Raw genomic sequence first — 26,168 nt, forward strand, 5'->3', positions numbered from 1 at the left:
GCTTTACACCTGTATCTGTCTGTCTCCCCCACTGGGCTGTGAATCTTGGACACAGGCCTGTGTCTTGTTCACGTAGGATATACCAGCTGCCTAGTAGTGATGAGTCACATGCGTGAAGTGTCTGTGCCATATAAATGAAGTTCCTACCCAGCACCAAGATGACTGAAGATATGGAGAGGACCTCAAAACATTCTTGAGTGATTTCCAGACTTTTTGGGTTCGTAGAATATCTTTTGTACTTAAAAATAAAGGAAGGGATATGGAGAACATTTTGGACAATATAGCCTAGGAGAATGTAAAAAGTGGCCTGTTGTCATTCATGAGACAAAGAGACATTGATAAGGAAGGGTCATGTACACTGTGACACCTCAGGGGCACCTGTTGGAAGAGTGTTCCCCAAGTTCTGTATTTAAGGTCCTCTTTGGCGCAGGGCAAAATTCAAATGATCTGGTAGAAAGCATTGCCATGCTTCAACGTGAAATGTTTGTGTGCCAGCTGATTTAGAGATAGCCATGTTTAACATCTACAGAAGTTCAGGTTGACTGTGTAAGAGCCTTCTTGGTTCCCAAGGCAGAAGTGCCATAGTAAGTGCTGGATAAAGATGGAGGTAGTGATTAAATGAACACTAGGACTCGCCTGGCACGAGCTTCTCTTGATTCTTTCTTGGTTTGGACCTTATATTTTGAGAAATACTGATAAATGTCAAGAATCTTCCTCAACTGAAAGCTATGTACACCAGAGGGTGCTGTGTTTCAATTTTCATATCTTTTCTTTCTTTTCCATTCCTAAGATTGTATGTTACGGGATTCGTTTGAAGATTAACCAGCTGAGGATTTGCCCTCAACAAAAGACTGTCAAAGGCCTAAACACACCCTACCCATTTACTGCTTTCTCAGCGTAATTAAAGGCATTTGGAAGTAGCTTACACCACAGACATTCCCGTCCTCTTGCTATATACTGCTAGTTCTTAGTTGTTAAGTTCTTTCTTTAAAACTAGACAACTTTTCTTATGCTGCAGCTTAAGTCCATTTCCAGTATTCTTTTTTTGGTGGAAATGGAGACCATCTGGTCACCATCGTCTATGTAATAACAATGATTGAAGATGGTTATTAAGTCACCCTTCGGCCTTTTCTCTTGTCTAGGCAAAATTGTCTCTGTTCCTGTGGCCATTCCCCATAAATCTCATTTCCAACCCTTTAATCATTTTGGTGGCTTTCTGTGGAAACTACATCAAAGGCTCAGTTTCAGTGACTCTATTCTGGTGGGATCTGGGCTGTCAGCTAATGAATTCAGAATGTGGTTGTTTTAACCATCCAGTTTCTGTAGCCAGTCCCTACATTTCCAAGCCATTCAGGGTCTGCTAACCATTAGGGGGATGGTTTACTACCTCTTAATTGTGACACACTTTATAAATATGATTAACGTGCTGATTTGACTTAAAACACAAATTTTGGCTTGTGAATAATTATAGCTTTTTTTTTCCCCCTCCCAGCCTGGTTTGTTGCATTTAAGATACTTTTCTGAGCTGATTATTAAGTGGATATGTTAGCTTTTTGGAGGATAGTCTGAATTTTGTTGTGTTTCCTTCATTTATTTATTCGCTCAATATCTGTGAGTGCCTCCTGAGTGTCAGGATCTGTGCTAGGGATTGAGGACCCAAAGATGAAGAAGACATCTTCCTTAAGTTCAAGGAGAGCTCACAATCTAGAAGGAAAATCAGACACATATTTTTTTTAAAGAGACAATATAAAGTATAAAGTGCTATAAAAGGTGGCAAATCAGTAGAAATTTAGAAAAGCTTCACTGAAAGGGCATCTGGATGGCTTAGTTGGTTGACCATCTGACTCTTGGTTTCAGCTCAGGTCACAATCTCACGGTTTGTGAGTTCAAGCCCTACATGGAGCTCTGCACTGACAGCATGGAGCCTGCTTGGGATTTTCTCTCCCTCTCTCTGCCCCTCCCCTCCTTGTGCTCTTGCTCTCTCTTTCTCAAAAGTAAATAAACAAACCTAAAAAATTTTTAAAAAGAAAAACTTCATTGAAGATGTCATATTTGAACTGGGTCTGAGCGTGAATTAGTCTTCAGGGATAATGGAGGTAGAGAAGGCTCTAGTGAGGGGACTCGAGTACATGTGAAGGCAAGGAGGTGTGTCACGGTGCAGCGAACCTCGGGTTGGCCAGACGTGAACTTGAGTGGCTGAAGAGGCAGGCAGATGCCAGACTGAAAACTGCCCATACCAAGCCAACAGGTATCCAACAGAAATATAAGGTACACTTCATATGTCATTTTAAAATTCTCAGAGCAACATTTTAGAAGTAAAAATAAGAAACAAGCTATCAAGCCTTGGAAAGATATGGAGGAACCTTAAACGCATATTACCAAGTAAAAAGACAGTTTTTCAAAAAGGCGAATACTGTGTGATTCCAACTATATGACATTCTGAAAAAGGAGAAACTATAGAGACAGTAAAAGGTTAGTGGTTGCCAGGGATTAGAGAGAGGGAGGGATAGAGCACAGAGGGTTTTTAGGACAATAAGACTATGCTGTAAGATACTGTAATGGTAGATACATGTCATTAGAAATTTATCCAAGCACATAGAATGTATAGCATCAGGGATGGATTGTAATGCAAACTGTGGACTCTGGATGATAATGATGTGTCCATGCAGGTTCATCATTTGTAACCAATGTACCACTCTGGTGGGGGATGTTGTTAATGGGAGAGGCTAAGTATATGTGAGAGTAGGGGTGATTTGGGAAGTCTCTATACCTTCTGCTCAATCTTGCTGTGCAACTAAAACTTCTCTCTAAAAAAATCTTTTAAAGATAAAAAGTCGGGGCGCCTGGGTGGCTTGGTCGGTTAACCGTCCGACTTCAGGACTTCGGCTCAGGTCATGATCTCACGGCCCATGAGTTCGAGCCCCGCGTCGGGCTCTGTGCTGACCTCTCAGAGCCTGCAGCCTGTTTCAGATTCTGTGTCTCCCTCTGTCTTTGCCCCTCCCCTGTTCATGCTCTGTCTCTCTCTGTCTCAAAAATAAATAAATGTTGAAAAAAAAATTAAAAAAAAAAGATAAAAAATCAAGTTAACTTTAATATATTTTTATTTAACTCAGTCTATCAAAAATGTTAATATTTTAACATGTAATTAATATAAAGGTTACTAATGAGATACTTTACATCACTTTCTTCTGTACTCAGTCTTTGAAATTTAGTCATTATCTGATACACAGCATCTTAATTTGCACTAGCCACATTTCGAGTACTTAATAGGGATGTATAGCTAGTGGCTGCTATATTGGACAGAGCGGGTTGTGAAGACTGAAACCTGAGCTTGCCTGATTAAAAAGCCTCGATTCTCAACCACACTGCTCTCCTGCTCCATAAGCGCTGTAATGATAAATACAAGAGGAAGGGAGCTTGCAGACTATCATTTAATCCCACGGTTTCACCTGGTGCCTTCCACACTGCCGGTGGCCCCAGTTCAGAGCATCGAGAGCAGCGCTGGTCAATAGAAATATAATGGAAGCCATATTTGTGATTTAAAGTGTTTTAGGGGGGCGCCTGGGTGGCTCAGTCAGTTGAGCGTCCAACTCTTGATTTCAGCTCAGGTCACAGTCCCCGGGGTATGGGTTCAAGCCTTGTATTGGGCTCCACACTGGGCTTGGGGCCTGCTTGAGATTCTCTCTCTCCCTCCACCCCTCTCCCCTGCTTGCTCACTCTTAAAAAAAAAAAACAAAAAACAGTTGAACATAGAGCTACCATATGATCCAGCAGTTCCACTTTTGGGCATATGCCCCAAAGGATTGAAAGCAAGGACTTAAAGAGCTATTTGTGTTCCTCATGTTCATGGCAGTGTTACTCACGATAGCCAAAAGATAGAAGCAACTCAGATGTCTATTGATGGATGAATGGATAAATAAAATATGGTGTATAGATATATACAAGGGAATGTTTTTCAGCCTTTTAAAGGAATTCTGACACATGGATGAACCTTGAAGACATTATGCTAAGTAAAATAAGTCAGTAACAAAAGGACACATACTGTCCTTGTATACATACATCACTTACATGAAGTACCTAGAGTAGTCAAATTCATAGAGACAGAGAGCGGGCTTCTAGGGGCTGGGAGGAGGGGATGAGGAGTTAGTGTTTAATGGGTACAGAATTTCTGTTTTGCAAGATGAAAAGAGTTCTGGAGATGGATGGTAGTGATGGTTACACAACAGTGGGAATGTACTTAATGCCACCATGCAGTGAACGATCATTAAGATGGTAAATTTCACATTATGTATATTGTACCATAATATATTTTTTAAATCCCCCTCCTTCCAAAAAAAAGATGTAATAACTTCTGAGACCATCTATGAACATTTAGAATGGGAAAAGACATGAAGGAGACATGAGAGTGAAGGCACTAAGAAAAATAAGCTACCAAAAACTATAAGCATACTGATTCAAAAAGGTAATTTAAGGGTGATTTAAAAGCTACTAGATAGCATTTGTTCTGTCACTACTTTAAATAAAGAACTCTGTTCTATTTTGCATTCATTTTCATATTAAGTCTTCAAATCCCGTGTGTATTATTACCCTTATGATACGTCTCAATTTGGACAAGCCACAACTGAAGCGCTGAGTAGCCACATGTGGCTCACGGCTACAGTATCAAACAGCGTATGTGTAGAATCTTCTGACCCTGGCAGAAACTCTTTAAACCAAACAAACAGATTTGTTTTTAAGGATGTTGACTCTGCTGGCAGTGCTAGAAGTGGACAGAAGGGGAGAAAGAACTAAGGGCTAGAAGCTTGAAGGGTTGCTTTGGACTCCAAGCCAGAGCAGACAGGGGACTGAATTACAGTAAAGCACACAAGGATGTGCCAGTAGCCCTTGTGTGTGGTGCACTTGCTTGGTGTCAGGCATAGTATTGCACCCCTTACGCCTCCACTTTATTCTTGCAGCAGCTCTGAGAGATTGAGTCTAACACCTCCACTTACAGAAGAGGAAATGCAAACACCGAAGACACAAGCACCTTGCTCAGGTTACCAGTAAAAGCTCATAGGTAGCAGAATCGGGACATAAACCAGGCCCGTCTGGCTCCAGATATTATGCCCTTAACCATTGGACTGTGTCTCTCAAGGATGTAGACAGAAGGTCCAATGTGAAACATTTATAGACTTCTAGGATTTGACAACAGCCAGATAAGGGGAAGGTGGGCGAGGGCTGCATAAGGGATGCAGGAGTGATTTGGAGATCAGACCTGTTGCTTGGAAATCTGGATGAATGGTGGGAAGTGAGATGAAGATCTAGGCAGTAGAACATGATGGCTGAGTCTTTTGCTTATTTTGTTCTGTTTCTTTTGAGGTGTGAATGCCAGGTAAGGAGAGGCAGAAACTAAGTGTGTAGCTTTTAAAGAACTACAGGGAGCAGTGGCAGTTGGAAGTGATGGATTTGGAGCTTGACAGATAGTTTAGAGCTGGCAAGGACAATTTGGATGTCACTATGTCACTTGGGGACAGGAGATTGCAAGGTCCTGGGCAGGGGGAGTTTGTTGCCTTGTGAAGAGCTTGTAGAGGCGTGGGTCTTAACCTCCTTTGGGTCCTGAATGACTTTGAGACTGGCTGAGAAGTTGGAAAGAGCCACTTGACCAGTGACCTCGGTGCAAGTAGTTTGGACAGACTGGGAGGAGGCAGTGGAGCCTGCAGGGTGCCAAAGACCGACTGAGCAAGGAAGTTGAATAAGCTGGATGGTGGAAGCTGGCTCTGCGGGGGAGGGGGAGGAGGGAGGATGGGAGAGAGCCAGTTAAAGGGCCGACTTCTATTCTTATGAGACTTAAGTGGCATTTTAACTAAAGTCAGATGAAGTTTATCGTCCAAGATTGTCATAGAAACACCACCACCAAACCAATATGTAATATTAAAGCTGCCCTAACAAACATAAACAAATACAACTTTTACCAAGTTTATGATGGCTGACACATCACATCTGTTCTCATATATGCCATCAGGAGAAGTTCTTAGAAACTTTTGATTTAGGCACTGGAAATCTCATGGAAAAAACATAAATATGCTTACTAGTTTGCATGTCCCCAAACACTCTCCTGAGCGTGGTAGTGGTGAGTGTGTGTGTGTGCACTCGTGTACCACGGGAAGAGAGTTGAAATGGGAATGGGGGACGCGTGTACATTATTCCCGGTTTGATGATGGTTGTGGATATTTGATGATGGTTGTTGGTATTTTATATTTGTACAGTCATGGTCACTCTTGTTTTCATGATTTGTCATTGACTTTACTGTTTTATAGACTAGAGGAGGCTCAGGTGCTGAGACCTATTGCTCGTCCCTACCCCTGGGGGACCTTGGCACCTTAAGGTTGCTCGAGACGGATCCAAGAGCCCCCATGAGGCCCCAAATGCATCTTCCATCTAGCTTTCAACACCTGTGTCCTGATACCCCTCAGGACAACAACATGAAAGTGAGTGTGACCCTGAAGAGTTACAGGAAAATGTGGAACTTGTTGATCAAATCCAGTTGTCCCTTATGGTTGGACACCCTAACATAAGGGGTGGATTTGCCTAGAACTACTCTGGTTCTAAGTCACAAGACTGATAAACCCAGTGAATATTATTTAATCATGCCTGTCAAGGGAAACTGACAACTTCCTTCTGAAATACTAACAGCATTCAAAACATTACTTATAGAGTGAACATATTAAAACTGTCCTGGACCATCTGGGGTAGCACCACAGTCCCACAGTATTCTGGGGACCAGGCCTCAGGCTCCTGCAACTCCGTTCTGCTCAGGCCTGGAGGGCTGCCCTACTCTGGATAAGGGATCTGGAGATTTTCCAACAGAGAGGGTGAACGAAAATTTTAATTAGCTTTCCTCCCTTCTTGATAAGGAAATAGATTTGAAATTTGACTTGTCAAATTAAAAATAGAGAAGCCTGGGGGACATCAGAAAGGACAGGGGAATGAGCTAAAGAGGGAGATGATTTGGTGACAAAAGCTGCCGGGTGGAGGCAAATGGGACTGCTATGACTGGGGCCGTGCTGCTGGCATCATTGGATTATGGAGAGCTTTAGAAATAGTGATATATGGGGGCGCCTGGGTGGCTCAGTTGGTTGAGCGACTGACTTGATTTTGGCTCAGGTCATGACCCCGGGTTGTGGGATCAGGGCTCAAGTGGGGCTGTCTGCTGAGTGTGGAGCCTGCTTGAGATTCTCTCTTTCTCCCTCCCTCCCTGCCTATCTACCACTCGTGCATGCTCTATCTCATAGTAAATAAACTTAAAAAAAAACAGTGATACATATATATCCAAGAGAATTGAAAGCAGGGTCTCAAAGATATTTGTACACCCATGTTCATAGCATTATTCACAACAGCCAAAAGGTAGAAGCCACCTAAGTGTCCATTGACAGATGAATGGATACAGAAAATGTGGTCTCTGTATACGGTAGAATATTATTCAGCCTTAAAAAGGAAGGAAATCATGTTGCCTGGGACAACATAGATGATAAACCTCGGTGACGTTGTTACAAGTGAAATAAGCCAGTCACAGAAACACAAATACTGCGTAGTTCCACCTATATAGGAGATATTAAAGTAGTCAGACTGTTAGAAAGTGGAATGGTGGTTGCCAGGGCCTGGGGGGAGGGGGGGAAAGGAAGTTGTTCAGTGGAAACAGTTTCAATTTTGCAAGAGGAAAAGGACTCTGAAGACGTGTTGCAGGGCAGTGTGCATATAGTTGGACTACTGTGCAGTACACTTAAAAATGGTTGAGATGGTAAATTTTATGTGTTTTTTTTTTTTTTACCGTAATTAAAAACACAAGCAGGATAAATCAACAGATGTACCTTTTGCTGTTACACTAGATTATCATCCTCCCGTGGCTAGCCTGTGCGTGGTAGTTAGAGCAGCACCGATTGCTGCAGTGACTGTGACTTACCGCGTGCTTACTGTGTACCAGGAGGCACGCTGTATCCTTTTGTAACCCTATCAGTTCACTGAGCAGCGTGCCAGCTCTGCGAGGTAGGCATCGTTATCTGCACTTACCACTGGGGAGTCCGATCATGAGAGAGGAAGTTGTTTGCCCAGGAATACACGGGTCGTAATGAAAGGGTTTGGGGACAGACCCAGCCCTGTCTGATACTAGATTTGTAGCCCCATTCTCAGCTTCCGCTTATTCATCCGTTCATTCACTGAAAATCCTTACTATGTGCCACGCCCTGTGCCCGCCACTGAGGATACCGTGGCCATAGGCCCTGATGTTACAGAGCTTAGAGCCTATCTGGGGTGAGAGACAGTAAGCAGGAAAAGGTGTAAATGCAGATGCAGTGACCAGTTTTGGTAAATGTTATGAAAGAGACAGGGTGCTGCGTGGAGGACTGGCCAGCATGGAAGTTGGGGCCTGATGCAGACATGTTCCCAGAAGAGCTCACGAGGGCTGTGATTCTCAGGAAGAGAGGTGTGCCGCCACCACCACCGCCAGGGGAGTCTGCAGGGGCCTCGCTGATCCAGATAACATGACTGAAATAAAGGACAAGAAACGAAAACATTCCCTCAAGACAAGAAGGTAGAATTCAAAGAGGCAAAGGGAAAGAAAGCCCAGAGCTCCTCTGTCAGGATTATAGACGAGTGTCTGAAAATGTGCAGCCCAGTGGCCTGTGATGAAAGAATCCCAGTCCTGCCAAATTCCAGTAGTGTTCTCTTGTTCCACTGGGCCACGTCACCCCTCTGGGCCTCAAATTCCTCATGTGCATGGGGAGAAAAAGAAAGTAAAACATCCACCTAGATAGGTTTCTGGTAGTATTAGTAGTGATAGTATAATCATTACAGCACTGCTCCTGTGTAATCGTCTTCTGATGGGGCTGCATCTCGAATGCTTAGTTCTAATTGCCACATTTTGAGAGTGACCTGGACAGATTAGGTGTATCCAAAGAGCAGGTCACTACAGAAAGTGTGGAATGAGTTTGGGATGCTTACCCTGCAGAGGTGAGTGCTGACAGGGGAAATGGTCATCTCCAGTGTGCACAGGCTGCTATGTGGACAGAGTGGTTGACTGAAGAGTGAACAATGAAGGGTGTTCACTTGTTCTGTGTCCATTCAAAAGGCAGATCTGAAACCTGGGAATCAGGCCTGACTAAGAAACGAACTTTGCAATAAATGGTTATAAGTGATAATGAGCTCCTGGACCACGGGGCTACTCTAACTAGAGACTGGATAACAGGTTGCTGTAGGAGTCTTTAATTGGGAAGGATGTTGGTCTGCATATATGTCTGATTCCTTTGTCTTAGACGTTTCTAAGTTATTTTAGAACAGTGGCTTTAAGCTGGCAGCAGATGGAGTATATTTAGATGTTGTGTTATATTTAGTTGTAGATGAAATGGCCAATGTACACCATTACAGAAGTTCAACCAAAAGCCCATCTGTATTTATTAGAAATTTGAAATGTAAATGAGCACCGCATGGCATTGACCTTCATCACAGGTTCTTGTCCTCTGCCCCAACTCCATTAGCCACTCATCTTTTCACTTGTTGCTATCTGTATCAGCCCACACACTTTGGAAAATGTGCTAACATTTTTTCCATTTATATATTAATTCAAATTCTAATTGTTTTGAATACGTGGTACATTGACATTGTTCAGAATTTTAAAGGGTTCACTGGGAAAAGCTTCCCTGACTCCCTATTCCCCTGTCCAGAGGCAACCATGGTTACTAGCTTCTCATGTATTTGTCTAGAGATATTTTAAGTGTATACATACCTAAGCACATGTGTTTTTTTCTTTCTGCACTTTGCTTTTTTAAAAAGCAGCCAACTCTTGATTTTGGCTCAGATCATCATCTCACAGTTCGTAGGATCGAGCCACATGTTGGGCTCTGCCCTGGGCATGGAGCCTGCTTAAGATTTTCTCTCTCTCCCTCCCTCCCTCCTCTGCTTGTGCACATATACACACTCCCTCTCTCCCTCCCTCTCTCTTGCTCTAAAAAACTTTTTTAATTAAAATTAAAAACCTGTATCAAGATGTCTTGAAGATTAATCCATAGTAGTATAAAAAGTGCTCCCTCATTCCTTTTCACAGGTGCATATTATCCTACTGGCCGTGTTGTGGACAAGGAGGCTATCTCCAGTCCCGTGTTATTACATCACGGACAGTGGATTACCTTGCATATCCACTATCGCACACGTGTACAAGTATATCTGCAGGCCATGTTCCTTGAGGCCGACTTGCTGACTCAAAGGGAATAAGCATTTGTAATTTTGTTAGCTATTGTTATATAGTTCTCAATAGAGGTTTTACCAGTTTTCTCTCTTGCAAGCAGTGCGAGTGCCTTACTTCCTCAAACCCTTGCCAAATCAGTATATTGTCAGACATTCTGAGCTTTTCCAAAGTAAGCGAAAGAAAGAATCTGAGTGCTTTTAATTAGCATTTCTCTTACTGGGAGTGAAATCAGTATCCTTTCTCCTGCGTACAGTCTTGCTGGGCTTTGTAGTGAGGCCATTGAAGAAAGTCATCGGTGCAGACTGAGGCTGGAAGGAGGGGGAGGAGCATCATATCCACAGGAGAGAGCCTGAGAGTTCTTTTTTAAATGAATGTTCGTGAGAGGTTCAAGCAGGCTCAGTCTCCTGCAAGCTAGTTAGCCCGTAAACTCTCTCACCCACATTGGAAAAATTCAATTAAAACAAAACAAATGTAATTCAGAAGTAAAACCACATCCAGAACAAACCATTTATATTGCTTTTTAAAATTTTTAGTCTTAAATTTAATAAAGTGATTTGTATTTGAAACAAAATTTAGGATGCAAGTAACATAATATGTTTAAGTTTGCAAGGAGCTGCCCCGTGCTTCCCAGCGTGCAGGCTCTGACTGGTTGACTCTCAGGGTATCCTTTGATCCCTCAAGGTTTGCTCCCAGCCTCCTCCTGTCCCCAACTCCTCATCCCCTACCCTGCCCACCCTCTGTCCGCCTTCCCTCGGCTTTTGCGGTGAGCAGGTTTTGGCAAAGACCACAGTCTTTTCACTCGGAGCATTGGCATGGCACAGCCTCACTGCTCAGTAGCGGCCTGACCGTTAGTTCTCTAAAATGCTTCTGACCAAACTGGCCCCATCCAGTTTTTCACCTGGAAAGGAACCTTCCAGTCTTAACAGCACAGGTTTGCTTTTGAGTTTTGCAGTAAGCTTCCCAGGTTCAAACCTATCTTGGTTGATGGCAGGGCCATCCTTCAAGTCCCTCAGATCAGAAACCCAGGAGGTCTCCCTGATTGCTATGGATACAGTGTCCACACACTCCATCCAGTCCTTCAGGAAATCTTGTCGGCTCTACTTTGAAAACGTATTTAGAATCCAGCCACGTCTCTGCCTCCATCTGCACCAATCCTGGTCCACGCTGCTGTCATCTGCTGCCCGGATAACCTCCTGACAGGTTTCCCGCTTCTCCACTTGTTTCTCCTGCTGTCTGTTCTCCACCCAGCCAGCAGAGGCGACCTGGAGACACAAGTTGGATCAGGTCAGCCCTTTCTGTTCCAAGCGCTCCCCGTGGCTCTGCCCACCTCAGGGAAACCAGGTCGTCATGGCACGTGGCTCTGCACAGTAGGCCTCCTCACCTCTCTGACCCTGTCTTCTCCCACCCTCTCGACTCCTCCCACCCATCTGTCCTGGCCTCCATGCTGGCCTTCGAACCAGCCGGGCACATTGTCACTTCAGGGTCCATGCCAGCTTGTGTGCTCTTCCCACACATCCAGATGGCTCCCTGCCTCACCTCCAGGTCTCTGCTCCCGTGTCATGTTCTCAGGCCATTCCAGACACCACGTTTCCCACTGCAGCCTCATCCCTCCCCACCCAGTGTGGACTCCTTCTCCCTTCCCTGCTTTATTTCTCTCCATTGCACTTACAATTTGATTGATTTATTTGCTTTATGGTCTGTCTTCCAAACTAGAATGTAAACTCCAGGAAGGTAGAGATCTTTATTTATTTATTTTTTAGATCTTGCTCATACTAAAGCATCTAGAACAGTGCCTGGCACAGGGTAGGTGCTTAGCAAACAGTTGTTAAATGAACTCTCTCTCTTTTCTTTACCAAACTTGTTCCTCAGAGTCTGTCAAACCTAAACTAAAATAAACAAGTGTACTTTGGTACTGGTACTGGTGATGTGAATTAAATCAAGGAGCACTCATCCCTATTTTTTGAGGAATCTCACAGTGTAAATACTCAGGCATCATTTGGGTAACAACATGGGGAGAAATCAAGTATGACACAAGAAGTGCCATTAAGGAGAATGCTAAATCCATTCAGACTGTATCTGGAGGATTCAGTTTCGATTCAGGCGCCGCTCCTAAGAGGGCTGTAGACAAATAAGAACACGTTCAGAGAAAAGCAATGGGGAGGCGCAGACGGTCCAACCCGTGACACGAAGTGCAGGAACAAGAATGGGGAAAAGACTCCTAGGGAATAGGATTCCTTTTTTGAAATGTTGAGAAGGTGTTCTGTGGAAGATTACTAGGTCCACAGAGAAGATGTGTAGACCTGGAATCATTTCCTTACTCCCCTCCACCCCATCCCAAGCACATCTAGCTCTTGTGCAACCTGAACGTTAGGAGAGAGGCCTTCCTAAAGAAAAAAAGTATAAAGAATATAAGTATAAATTTATAAAAAATAATAGATACAGGCCACTGAAGATGCCTGTGCAGTGAGGGTCTCCAAAGCATCAGCTTCATTTATTTCACGATAAATCCACCCCAGTCAGATTGCATATGCCAGCAAAACTGAGCTCCTTGTAATTCTCCGAACACACCATGTTTTCTCTTCCTTCGGTGGCTTCACATAGAGTGTTCCCTGTCTAGAACACTCTTCTCAACAGTATCTACTCATCCTTTAACTTCTAATTCAAAGGTTACCTGTTCTGTGAGGCCTTAGCCGAGTCCTCCGGATAACTTAGGTGGTATGGCTTTTCCCACACCCTCACTGAATCCCATGCATGCCTCCACTGTGGTACCTGGCTTCTTGTTTGACTTTGGTTGATTTGTCAGGCTTCCCTTATACTGTGTATTGGTCAGGATGGGCTGGATTATGCCATAGTAACAAGCAAGTCCAAAAACCTCAGTGGCTTAAAACAGCAAAGGTTATTTCTTGCTCACATTGTGTGTATACATTGTGGGTCAGCTTTTGTTCTCACTTTATGCTAACAGAGTAGGCACAATCTGGAACACTGCCAGTTGTGGGCCAGAGAGTAAATAGTGAAGCAGAACATGTACTTTCTCTTAAAGCTTTCTCCTAGAGATGGCATACTTGTCTACATTCCATTGGTTATAACTAATTGCAGGTGGTCAGGGAAATCCAACGTGACCCGTAGGCGAGGAAGCTCCAGAATATTGGCCAGTAGCCTCACAGCCTCAACAATTAGCTTCTTGAGAACAGGGGTGGCACAATTCTAAAAATCTTTATAAGGGGGCGCCTGGGTGGCGCAGTCGGTTAAGCGTCCGACTTCAGCCAGGTCACGATCTCGCGGTCCGGGAGTTCGAGCCCCGCGTCGGGCTCTGGGCTGATGGCTCAGAGCCTGGAGCCTGTTTCCGATTCTGTGTCTCCCTCTCTCTCTGCCCCTCCCCCGTTCATGCTCTGTCTCTCTCTGTCCCAAAAATAATAAACGTTAAAAAAAAATAAAAATAAAAATAAAAATCTTTATATACCGAGTATCTAGCACATGGTACTTAGCACATAGTAAGTCTTCAACTATTTTGAGTGAAAAATGTAGAGAGTGGAACCTAAAAGAAGGTAATTGCTTTCCGTTTACTGCAAGGAACTATTTCCAACATCTTTTCAACCTCAATAGGTGCTGACCTTCCTGTCTCTGGAAGTATTCAAGCATAGGCTTTCCTAACTGGTTAGTGATATTTTCAACATAATTCATGCAAAGATGAGTGATTAGAGACTGATGTGGTCTCTAAAATCCCTTTAATTCTGGGTACTCTGTATTTATATCATAATCACCTTTCTGAGCTTGAGAAGGAATAAATTTGTGTTCACGGAAAAGGTGATAACATCTGACTGGAGCAGGCTATTTCTGTTGGTGACTTGAGAGAAACAAGAATGAGTTGAGGGGAATAAACAAGTAGAGGGCTCTGGCCCCAAGCCCTCCACTGAAGGGTGATTACTAAATGCACAAAGTATCGTGTCCCTTACAACCCAGAGCGTAAAAGGAGGCCAGCACTGGACTTGGCGTTGCTTTGACACTTGAGGATTCGGCTTAGAAACAGGCTTGAACTCTTTGTGATTCCTTTCTTTGTTTCAGCAAAACCTGATAATTGTAGCCAGTAGATCTGCTGGCCTGCCAAGGTTCTGCCCACACACATTCCTGAGGATGGACGGTTCCCTTGTGTTCTCTTTGTTATAGATTCCTGATGACTGACTTGGTCTAGTCACTTGGCCCCGCTGTAACAGAACTCTGTAGTCATACATAGGAGTAAATAACGTGCCCCCTCTTCTGACAGTGTAAAATGTTATACATATTAAGGATCATGGTAGCCCTGTCAAATCCTAATTTAAAAAAAGACAACACTGGAATAATTCAGCTTCTAAAACCTTTGAGCCCTTGGTAAGTAGGCTCAAAATAATAGAATTCATAATGTAAATAATGTAAAAATAATTAAAGGTAGTGGGTTTATTATTCAGTTGGTATTCAGAGTGAATATGGTCTAAAAAACAACATGGGATTTAGTCAGAATATCAGGCTCGTCCGCAGATCTGCTGTGTGACTTTGTCACGTCACCTCAATGCGAAGATGGGGGAAGGAACAATAACCGCCGGCGACTTGGAAGGCTAGGGGGATGGATCAAAAGAAATGAAAGTACTTTGCAGGCTATGAAGCACTTTGAGTGATAACATGGAAGTAAATCCAGTTTCCTAGTTGGTCATGGAAATTTCTCGGCCTTTCTTTCTAGCATAGCGGTGGCGCCATCAGTGCAAATTGATCCTCTTGTGTGTGGTGTTATCTTAGACTGCAGAAGTCTCTTCAGATGGAACCTATTGATTCAATTCAGAGCTTCTGGCAGTGGTTCACAGCACCAGCCACTGATCCCCACTGCTGGGATCACTTGACTCATGCTGAACAGTGATCCTGAAAGGTATCCACACGTTCATTCACTTACAGCCCTGACTGAATTCATATGAGAACCTGCCGGGTTTTTTGTTTTGTTTTGTTCGCACATCTGGCTCCAATACAGCTTGTTGACACGCTTCGGGTGCTTAAGGGGTTCACTGATTTTTTTTCAGCTACTGTGTGCAACTCCACGCAAATATGTGATATTTAGGATGTTTGTAAGTAGGGCTCTTAAGTATCAAAATTCTGTAAGTAGGGCTCTGTTTAAGTATCAAAATTCTGCAAGGATTCTGCCTCCATTTGTGCCCTTATGGATTTCAGGGTGTCAAGCATTCTTTGAAGTGGTCAGATTTGTTGATGGATTAAGAACCGTGAGTACGGTTTGTGAGTTCGAGCCCTGCGTCGGGCTCTGTGCTGCCAGCTCAGAGCCTGGAGCCTGCTTCGGATTCTGTGTCTCCCTCTCTCTCTGACCCTCCCGCACTCATGCTCTGTCTCTCTCTGCCTCAGAAATAAGTAAACATTAAAAAAAAAAATTAAAAAAAAAAAAGAACCGTGAGTGGTCACCATCCCTCCACCTCCCTAGTCCAGGCCACAGCAGTTATCATGTATTGTTCCAGGCAAATGACCTCCACAAGTCAGGCTTAGCAAGTAAATGACAAGATAGTGATACCACTTAGGGGCTCCATGTTGACAAAGCCTGGGCACCCCTCCTGCGCAGATGGTTCATGTCACATCGAACCTCCCTGCTCTGTGTGAGCGACTTACAACCACCCCATATGCTGGCCTCTCCATTGCAGGGTGTACTGCTCACTGGCACTATTAATTTTACCTATTTTAATATCTACTGATATTTTTTAATTAAAAGCAATACATTGGGCACCTGGTGGCTCAGTCGGTTGAGTGACTTTAGCTCAGGTCATGATCTCGCGGTTCGTGAGTTTGAGCCCCACATCAGGCTCACTGCTGTCAGCCTGTCAGCATGAAGCCTGCTTGGGATCCTCTGTTCCCCTCTCCCCCACCCCCGCCGCCACTTGCGCTCTCTCAAAAATAAATAAATATTTAAAAAGCAACACATGACTGTAACAAATTCAAACAATATAGAAAGCACAAAGTTACAAAAAAAAGGTAAATGTTCCTGTCTGTCCTAATAAAATCACTCACTATTCAATGGATCAGTATTTATTCTTTGTTCTTTTAAATTCTGTTTCTATTCAAGCAAATATAAGTCTACAAAGATTGTTCTTTAAAAAATGAAACATATTTTGCAGCACATTATATATTATTATTTAAATACGTCTTAGAGATGTATTCACATCAGTACCCATAGGTCTTAACCTTTTTAAATGGCTGCGTTTCATTTCCTAGTGCTAGCTCTATTGTGTGTTTCATCACCACCCGACGAATGGACGTTGTTGCTACTACAAAATGATGCAGTGGATAACCTGATTGGGATCTTTGCGATCATGTGCATGTATTTTTGTACTTCATCAGATTATGCGGGCTTTTCAGAGTGAAATGGCTAGATAAAAGGAAAGGCCTTTTCAAGTTTTGATGGCTATTGCTAAATTGACCTCCATAAAAATTTCACCAATTTATACTCTCCTATTGCATGAATATGACACAGTCTGCTTTTCTGATTTTTGTCAATCTGTGAAGAAGGAGGAAGAGCCTCATTTAAAAAAAATTTTTTTTTAATGTTATTTTTGAGAGAGAGAGAGAGAGTGAGCGAGCACGAGAGGCTGAGGGGCAGAGGGAGAGGGAGACACAGAATCCAAAGCAGCCTCCAGGCCCTGAGCTGTCAGCACAGAGCCCAGTGCAGGCCCAAACTTAGCAACCATGGGAACATGACCTGAGCCAAAGTCAGATGCACAATGGAAGGAGCCACTTAGGTGCCCCGAGCCTCATTTTTAATTTGATTTTCATTTCCCTAATTACCAGTGAGGTTGAGCATCTTTTCTAGTTAATAGCTTGTGGTAATTTGCTTGTTCATTTCCTTGCCCCCTTTCTAGTATTTTTGTCATATACATTGTAAACATTATCGTCATCTTATAAATTTCCTCCCAGTGTGTCACTTATGTCTAAGCCTTATTAATGGTTTCCTTTAGTAGTCAAAATTTATCATATTTATGAAGTCAAATCAATCAACCTTTTCTTTTGCAGTTGCTAGGTTTTAAGTCTTGCACAGAAAAAATTTTCAGCACAACTTAAAAAGATTTTTACTGTATTTTTTCTAATATGTTTGTGATTTTGTTTGTTGTATTTCTCTGTTAAATTCACCTGGAAATTATTTTTCTTTAAAATATTGGTGAGGATTGAACTTAGTTGCTCTAATACTTATTAATTTGCCTCACTTTCCCAACTGATTTAAAAATAGCACTGTTTTCATACTCTGAAAATTCCATATATGCAAAGTGTATCTAGATGATCTATTCATCCATTTATCATTTCTTATGCTGATAATACACTATTCTAATTACTCAAGCTTTAAATGTTTTTTAATGTTTATTTTTGAGAGAGAGAGCGAGGGAGGGGCGGAGAGAGAGCGAGAGAGAGAAGAGAGAGAATCCCAGGCAGGCCCTGAAGTCAGTGCAGAGTCCAAGGTAGGTCTCGATCTCACGAACCATGAGATCATGACCAGAGCCAAAATTAAGAGTTGGATGCTTAACCACCCAGGCACCCCTCAAGTTTTAAATATGTTTTGATGTTGGGCACCTGGGTGGCTTAGTTGGTTGAGCAGCCAGCTTTGGCTCAGGTCATGATCTTGCGGTGTGAGCCGCACACCGGCCTCTGTGCTATCAGAGCCTGCTTTGGATTCTGTGTCTCCATCTCTCTCTCTCTCTCTTTCTCTCTCTCTCTCTGCCCCTCCCCTGCTTGTGCGTGCTCTGAAAAATAAATAAACATTAAAAAAATATGTTTTGATGTCTTGTAAAGCAAGTTCATCTAAATAGTTTTGTTTTAAAACTTAAAGCCGGGGGCGCCTGGGTGACGCAGTCGGTTAAGCGTCCGACTTCAGCCAGGTCACGATCTCACGGTCCGTGAGTTCGAGCCCCGCGTCAGGCTCTGGGCTGATGGCTCGGAGCCTGGAGCCTGTTTCCGATTCTGTGTCTCCCTCTCTCTCTCTGCCCCTCCCCCGTTCATGCTCTGTCTCTCTCTGTCCCAAAAATAAATAAACGTTGAAAAAAAGAAAAAAAAATAAAAAAAAAACTTAAAGCTGTTTTGTGCTTTTTGCCTTCCAGAGGAATTTCAGATTTAGCTTGTCAAATTCTATAAAGAATCCTGATGGCAATTCCTCAAACATTTTTTTAATAAAAACTTTCAGACATACAGAAAAATTGAACTAATTTTATAGTGAACACCCACATCCTCATCACCTAGACTTTACCGTCCCCATTTTACAGTACTTGCATTACCTGCTGGCATTTTGATTGTGATTGTGATTGTACTGGATTTAGAGATTAATCTAGAGAGGACTGACATCTACATAGTTCTGAATCTTTGCCTCCAGGAATATACTATGACTCTCCACTTATTTAGGTCTTCTTTTTTGTTCTTGTTAGAGTTTTGCAGTTTTTGCCATATAGATATTGCCCGTGTTTTTACAAAGGTTTACTCTGAGATCTTTTCCAGTTTTGGTTGTTAATGTGAATGGGCTCTCCACCACCCCCTCCCATTTCCTTCTCTAATGGATTATTTTTGGCATAGGGGAAATGTAATGATTTGTGTGTATTGCAAATGTATCTCATCATTTTTTTAAGCTTATTTATGTTTTGAGAGGGATAGCATAAGCAGAGGAGGGGCAGAGAGAGAGAATCCCAAGCGGGCTCTGCACTATCAGCACAGAGCCCAATGTGGGGCTCGATCTCATGACCATGAGATCATGACCTGAGCCGAAATCAAGAGTTGGATGGGGCGCCTGGGTGGCGCAGTCGGTTAAGCGTCCGACTTCAGCCAGGTCACGATCTCGCGGTCCGGGAGTTCGAGCCCCACATCGGGCTCTGGGCTGATGGCTCAGAGCCTGGAGCGTGTTTCCGATCCTGTGTCTCCCTCTCTCTCTGCCCCTCGCCCGTTCATGCTCTGTCTCTCTCTGTCCCAAAAATAAATAAACGTTGAAAAAAAAATTTTTAAATAAATAAATAAATAAATAAATAAATAAAAGAGTTGGATGCTTAACCGACTGAGCCACCTAGGAGCCCCTATCTCATCCTCTTACCCAGTCCTCTTATTAGTTATAACAGTTTTTCAGGAGATTTTCTTATTCATGTGCAAATAACACCAGTTTGTCTCATCTTATTGTCTAGGATCCCATTACAATGTTAAATAATGATAATGGGAATTCTTATCTTGTTCCTGAGTCGAGTGTTTCACTACTGGGTGTAATGTTTGTTGTGGTTTCTGGTAGAAATCCTTTATCTCAGGACGTTTCCCTCTTTTTTCCTTCATTTCCTAAATCTTTTAAAAAATGAGAGTTTAGACCGAAACAATAGTAGAGACCATTTGGACCTGTGAGACACATACAGAACCCTCCACTCAACAACAGCAGAATGTGCATGCGCCTTCTTCTCAAGTGCACCTGGAACATTCTCTGGGATGGATCATATATTAGGACATAAAACAAAGCCCTAACAAATTGTAAAAGATTGAAATTATACCAAGTGCCTTTTCCAACCACATTTCTTTGTGGTTGGAAATGAGATGAAATGAAATGAAACAAATCACTAGCAAAAAGAAAACTGGAAAGTCCACAAATATGTGGAAACTAAACAACACACTCTTAAACAACCAGTGGGTCAAAGAAATCACAAGGGGAACTGGAAAATATCTTGAAACAAATGAAAACACAAACATAACATACCAAAACTTATGGATGCAGCAAAAGCAGTACTAAAAGGGTCATTTATAGTGGTAAATGTTTACATTAAAAAAAAGGAAGATCTCAAATCAACAACTCACTCTGCACCTCCAGGAACTAGGAGAAGAACAAACTAATCCCAAAGTTAGCAGAAGGAAGAGAACAATAAAGATTAAAGCAAAAATAAAATACAGAATAGAAAAACAATAGAAGCCAGTGAAACAGAGTTGGTTTTTTGAAAAAATCAACAAACTTTGGCACACCCTTAAAACAAATTGGCACGCCCTTAGCCAGACTAAGAAAAAAGAGAGGAGACCCAATGACAAAAATCAGAGATGAAAGAGAAGACAGTACAACTGATGCCACAAAAATTAAAAGGATCACAGGAGACTATTAGGAACAATCATATGCCAACACATTGGGTAACCTAGAAAGAATGGATACATTCCTGGAAACACACAACCTACCAAGACTAGATGATGAGGAACCATTAAAGATCTGGTCAGACTTCTAACTAGTAAGGAGACTTGAATCAGTAGTCAAAAAGCTCTCCACAAAGAAAAGCCCAGGACCAGACAGCTTCACTGGAGATTTCTACCAAACATTTAAAAAAATGACACCAAACCTTCTCAAACTCTTCCAAAAATTGAAAAGAAGGGAACACTTCCAAACTCATTTTATGAGGTAAGCATTACCCTGATACTGAAACAAAGATATAACAAAAAAGCTACTGACCATATTTCTGATTACTGTTGATACAAAAGTGCTTAACAAAATACTAGTAAATCAAATTCAATAGCACATTAAAAGGATTAGATACCATAACCAAGTGGGCTTATTCCTGGAACCCAAGGAATGTACTACATATGAAAATCAATGTAATATACCACATTAACAGACTGAGGGACCAAAACCATAGGATTATCTCAATTGATGCAGAAAGAGCACTTGATAAGATTAGACATCTTTCATGGTAACACTCCAAAAACTAGGAATGGAAGGTAATTCCCTCGACATAATAAAGGCCATATATGAAAAGTCCACAGCTAACATTATGCTTAATGGTAAAAAACTGAAAGCTTTTCCTTTAAGATCAGGAGCAAGTCAAGGATGCCCACTCACACCACTTCTATTTCAACATACTACCGGAAATCTTAGCAGAGCAATTAGTCAAGAAAAATAAAGGCGTCCAACTTGGAAAGGAAGAAGTCAAATTATCTCTCTTCACAGGTGATATTATCATATATGTAGAAAATCCTTAAGCTTCCACAAAAATAACTGTCATAACAAAAGAATTCAGCAAAGTTGCAGGACACAAAGTCAACACACAAAAATCGGTTGTGTTTCTATATACTAGAAGTGAAAAATCTAAATAGGAAAACAGACTCATTTACAGTCGCCTCAAAAGAACAAAATAACTAGAGAGCCCAAAGACTCATACACCAAACACTAGAAAACAGTATCAAAAGAGACTAAAGAAGACCCAAGTAAAAAGAAAGACATCTTATGTTCATGGATTAAAAGACTTAATGTTGCTAAAATGTCCTTACTACTCAAACCAATCTACAGATTCAATGCAATTTTTATTAAAATCCTAATGGCATTTTTTTTTTGCAGAAATGGGAAAAATCCTGAAATTCATATGGAATTTCAAAGGACCCTGAATAGCCAAAACAGTCTTGAGAAAGGAAAGCAAAGCTGGAGGCCTAACAAATCCTAATTTCAAAATATATTACAAAGCTACAGTAAGAAAAATTGTATGGTACTGGCATAAAGATGGACATAGACCAATGGAACAGAGTAATAGCCCAGAAATAAACTCTTGCATATGTAGTTAAATGATTTCCAACAGGTGTGCCAAGGCTACTGCACAATGGAGAAAGGATAGTCCCTTCAACAAATGGTACAGGAAAAACTGGATCTCCACATGCAAAAGAATGAAGTTGGACCGTTACCTCACACCGTATACAAAAATTAACTCAAAATAGATGAAAGACCTAAACATAAAAGCTGAAACTATAAAACTTCAAGAAGAAAATATAGGGGTGAGGGCTTCATGACATTGGTCTGGTAATGATTTCTTGGATATGACATGGAAAGCACAAACAATAAAAGCGAAAATAGACAATGACTATAGACAAATAGACAAATTTGACTATCAGATTTGACTATATCAAACTTAAAAATTTCTACACCTCAGAGGAAACAATCTAACAGACTGAAAAGGTGACTTATGGAATAGGAGGAAATACTTGCAAACTGTGTTATCTGATAAGGATTAGTGTCTAGAATATATAAAGAAATCCTATAACACAACAAATAACCTGATTGAAAAATGAACCAAGAACTTGAATAGACTTTTCTCCAAAGAAACTGTACAAATGACCAACAAGTATATGAAAAGATGTTCAGCATCACTAATCATTAGGGAAATTCAAATCAAACCAAATGAGGTATCACCTCATACATGTTAGGGTGGTCACCATTAAAACAAACAAACAAACAAACAAACAAACAGAAAATAACAAGTGTTGGTGAGGATGTGGAGAAATTCATTGTTGGTGGGAATGTAAAATGGTGTAGCTGCTATGGAAAATATTATGAAGGTTCTTAGAAAATCAGAAATAGAATTACCATATGTCCAGCAAGCCTACTCCGGGGTATATATGCAAAAGTATCAAAAGCAGGGGTTCAGAGAGATATTTGTACACCCTTGTTCACAACAGCATTATTCACAATAGGCCAAACATGGAAGCATCCTAAATATTCTTCAAAAGATGAATGGATAAAATTTGACATATATGTACAATGGAATGCTATTCATCCTTAAAAAGGAAGGAAATCCTATCACATGGTATAACACGAATTAACTTTGAGGACATTATCCCAAGTGAAAGAAGCCGGTCACACAAAGACAAATACTGCATGCTTCTACTTTTATGAGGTATCTAAATTTGCTGGACTCACAGAAGCAGAAAGTAGAATGATGGTTTCCAGGGGTTAGGGAGGTGGGGAAAGGGATCCATTGTTGTTCAGTGGGTATACAGTTTCAGTTTTGCAAGATGAAGAGAGTTCTGGAGATAGGATACACGAGAATGTGCATATAGTTTACTGTGCTGGACACTTCAAAGTAGTTGAGATGGTAAATTTTATAGTGTGTGGTTTTTACCACAATAAAAAATTGAGAGAGCCTGGGTGGCTCAGTCAGTTGAGCGTCTGACTCTTGATTTTGGCTCAGGTGAGGATCCCAGGGTTGTGGGATTGAACCCATATTGGGCTCCGTGCTGAGTGTGGAGCTTGCTTAGGATTCATTCATTTATTCATTCATTCATTCATTCTCTCTCTCTCTCTCTTAAAAAAAAATTGAAAGTATAATCTTATTAAATGCTGTTTTGGTTCTTCTCCTTTAATTAATTAATGAAATTAATTTTTTAAAGAAATTTCCTAATATTTAAGACACTTTGAAATCTTGGCATAAACCACAGCTTCATTTATGACAGATTATGAGCCAATTTCCTTAATATATGGAGGACTCTCTATAATGCTAAGCAAAATAAGTCTGTCAGAGAAAGACAAATATCCTATGATTTCACTCATATGTGGAATTTAAGAAATGGAAAAAAAAACAAAAAACAAAAAAAACAGACAAACCAAAAAATGGACTCTTCCCTAGAGAGAACAAACTGATGGTTACCAGAGGGCAGGTGGATGGCGGGATGGGGGAAACTGTTGAAGGGGATTAAGAGTACACTTGTCGGTCATGATGAGCACTGAGTACTATATGGGATTGTTGAATCACTATGTTGTACCCCTGAAACTAATACAGCATACTATATGTTAACTATCCTGGAATAAAAAAATATATATGGAGGACTCTCAAAATCCCCTAGAACAATGGACAAAAAAGAATTTGTTACAAAATGTCAATGATATGTGAGAAGGTTTTCAGCTATGCCTGTAAAGAAATGCAAGTTAAAACAATCGTGACCAGTTTTTTGTGTGTCAAATTAGCAAAGACTAATAGTAACTATATGCAGTGATAGTGAGGGCACTCTAGTTCTCTGGTGGCGAGAGTGAAAATCAGTATCTATTTGGAGGACAACTTTGTATTTTACTAACAATATTTTACTAGTAAGAAATTCTTATAAGAAAGTCAGAATTTCAGAAATTCTCAAAAGCACAAAAATACATGCAGGGACAGTTTTTGAGCCATTGCCTGTAATAGCTTAAAAACTAGAGAAATGTGCAGATGTCTGTTAACAGCTGGATTGGTTAAGTAAATTATGATGCACCCATAATTAGAACGTCATTTCAAAGAGCGAGCTGAGGGGTGCGTGGGTGGCTCAGTTAAGCATCTGACTCTTGGTTTTGGCTCAGGTCATGATCTCACTGTTCATGGGTTCGAGCCCCACGTCGGGCTCTGTGCTGACAGTGCGGCGCCTGCTTGGGATTCTGTCTCTCTCCCTCTCTGTCTCTCTGCCCTTCCCTCACTCTTGCTGTCTCTGTCCCTCTCAAAATAAATACACGTAAAAAAAATAAAAGCGTGATATAAACTGTGGACTCTGCCACTCTTCCCATTGTCACGGAAGACACCGAGGAGCAGAATGGGGTGTAAAATACAACTCCATATTTTGTTGTTTAAAAAGTGGTTATAATAATCTATGCCTAGAAAACATACTTGAAAAATGGACACCAGATTGTTAACACCAGCTGTCTTTGGGGTGAATAGGGACGAATTTTACTTCAGTTCATTGTTTCTGAGAGAGAGAAGTTTCTACATAAAGAGCATAATTTGAAGGAGGAAGTAAAAAGGGTAAATCTCAATGTAAATCTCTATTGCTAACAATTTTTTTACAAAAAGAGAAGGCTACCTGCAAGTTTTTGTTTTGGATAAAGTTGAAATGTACATAGCGTCTGTTATACCACAGGACCGCCTTTGCAGTCTGTTCCAGGGCGGTTTTTAAGAGAATGCCAAGTTGGAAGAGTGGGTATCACTGTTACAGTCGTAGGAGACAGCCCAGTCCTTGGTGTGTCAGATGACCTCCGGGGCCCATGCACCGAGAACCCCAACGTCTACACAGTTTCCATACAGACACCCAAAAACGGGGAGGGGCTTGGGGAGCCCTGCCCCATCATGCAGTCTCAATAAAGCATACTGTGCCCCCCGAAATAGGAAATGATCACTGTAAAATATTCGACTATACCCATATCTGTCAAACCAGCCTCATTATAGAAGTCACGTTCTTCCCCTGTGTGGTCCGCTGTTTGATCTTTCAAAACCGCGAGCAGTATGCCACAATCTCTCCGTGAAGTTCTGTTTCTGAAACTCTGCCAGCTGCTCCCATGGTTCCTGTTCTTACTGATAAGTCGTGGGCTGTGTGTTTAGGAGGGCAGCCAGACTTGGAAGGAGTCTGCTGAGAGTCGCCTTTCGAAACGTTGAGTCCTCCTGTTGAGCTCATTGTGCTTCTAGTTCTTTCCTCAGAATTAAAACCAAAAAAAAAAAAAAGTTCTTATCTATAATGTAAAGTTAAACACTTTAAGAATTTGATCTATAAACATTTTTTTCAAGCCCCACATGGATATTTTGTAGTATTGAAATGTAGCGATTAATAACTGCAACTTTGCTAATTTAGTGAATTGAGCGGCTCTGAATTCCCAAAGACAGACTTTTCAAAAAGTTATATGCTAGGGGTGCCTGGGTGGCTCAGTGGGTTAAGCATCCAACTCTCGATTTCAGCTCAGGTCATGATCTCACAGTACGTGAGTTCAAGCCCTGCATCGGGCTACATGCTGACAGCACAGAGCCTGCTTGGGATCCTCTCTTTCCCTCTCTCTCTGCCCCTCCTCCACTCATGTTTCCTCCTCACCCCTCTCTCTACCTCTTCCTCCCCCTGCCCCTCCCCTGCTCATTTCTTCTCTCTCTCTCTCTCTCTCTCTCTCTCTCTCTCTCAAAATAAATAAACATTAAACAAATTTTTTTAAGTTAGATGCTTTTCTTATTAAAAAAAATTACAAGATGAATTTTCAAGACAGAGTATAGAAAAGATTCTACAAAGAATGATGAGCATGCAGTTGTCACCTGGACCTTGTCTGTGGCTCTTTGGCAGCTTAAAACCTTGCATTTATATCCGCCAGTGTCACTCAGGGCTTGAGTTAGGAGTTCCACGTGGTAATTAGAGCCTCGTTTGTCAGAGCTGGTCCATGAATGTCTTGTGGATGAATGGTTTTTTAGAT

At 41.7% G+C, this 26,168-nt stretch overlaps 1 protein-coding gene across 10 annotated transcripts in view; it reads left to right on the top strand.

Annotated features, from left to right (window-relative positions):
- The window catches only part of ZHX3 (zinc fingers and homeoboxes 3), a 130,263-nt gene that overhangs the window by 88,259 nt on the left and 15,836 nt on the right, over positions 1–26,168 (top strand). The window contains exon 3 of one of the 10 annotated variants that reach the window (XR_005781998.1): positions 14,928–15,110. The exons of the other annotated variants lie outside the window; for them this stretch is intronic. The gene's annotated coding sequence lies outside the window, so the exon portion shown is untranslated. The remainder of the gene's footprint in view (positions 1–14,927; positions 15,111–26,168) is intronic. 10 annotated transcript variants of the gene reach the window in all.

The sequence above is a fragment of the Herpailurus yagouaroundi genome, unplaced genomic scaffold (genome assembly GCF_014898765.1).
Source record: "Herpailurus yagouaroundi ecotype Mexico unplaced genomic scaffold, PumYag 196, whole genome shotgun sequence".
In the NCBI taxonomy this organism is placed as follows: Eukaryota; Metazoa; Chordata; class Mammalia; order Carnivora; family Felidae; genus Herpailurus; species Herpailurus yagouaroundi.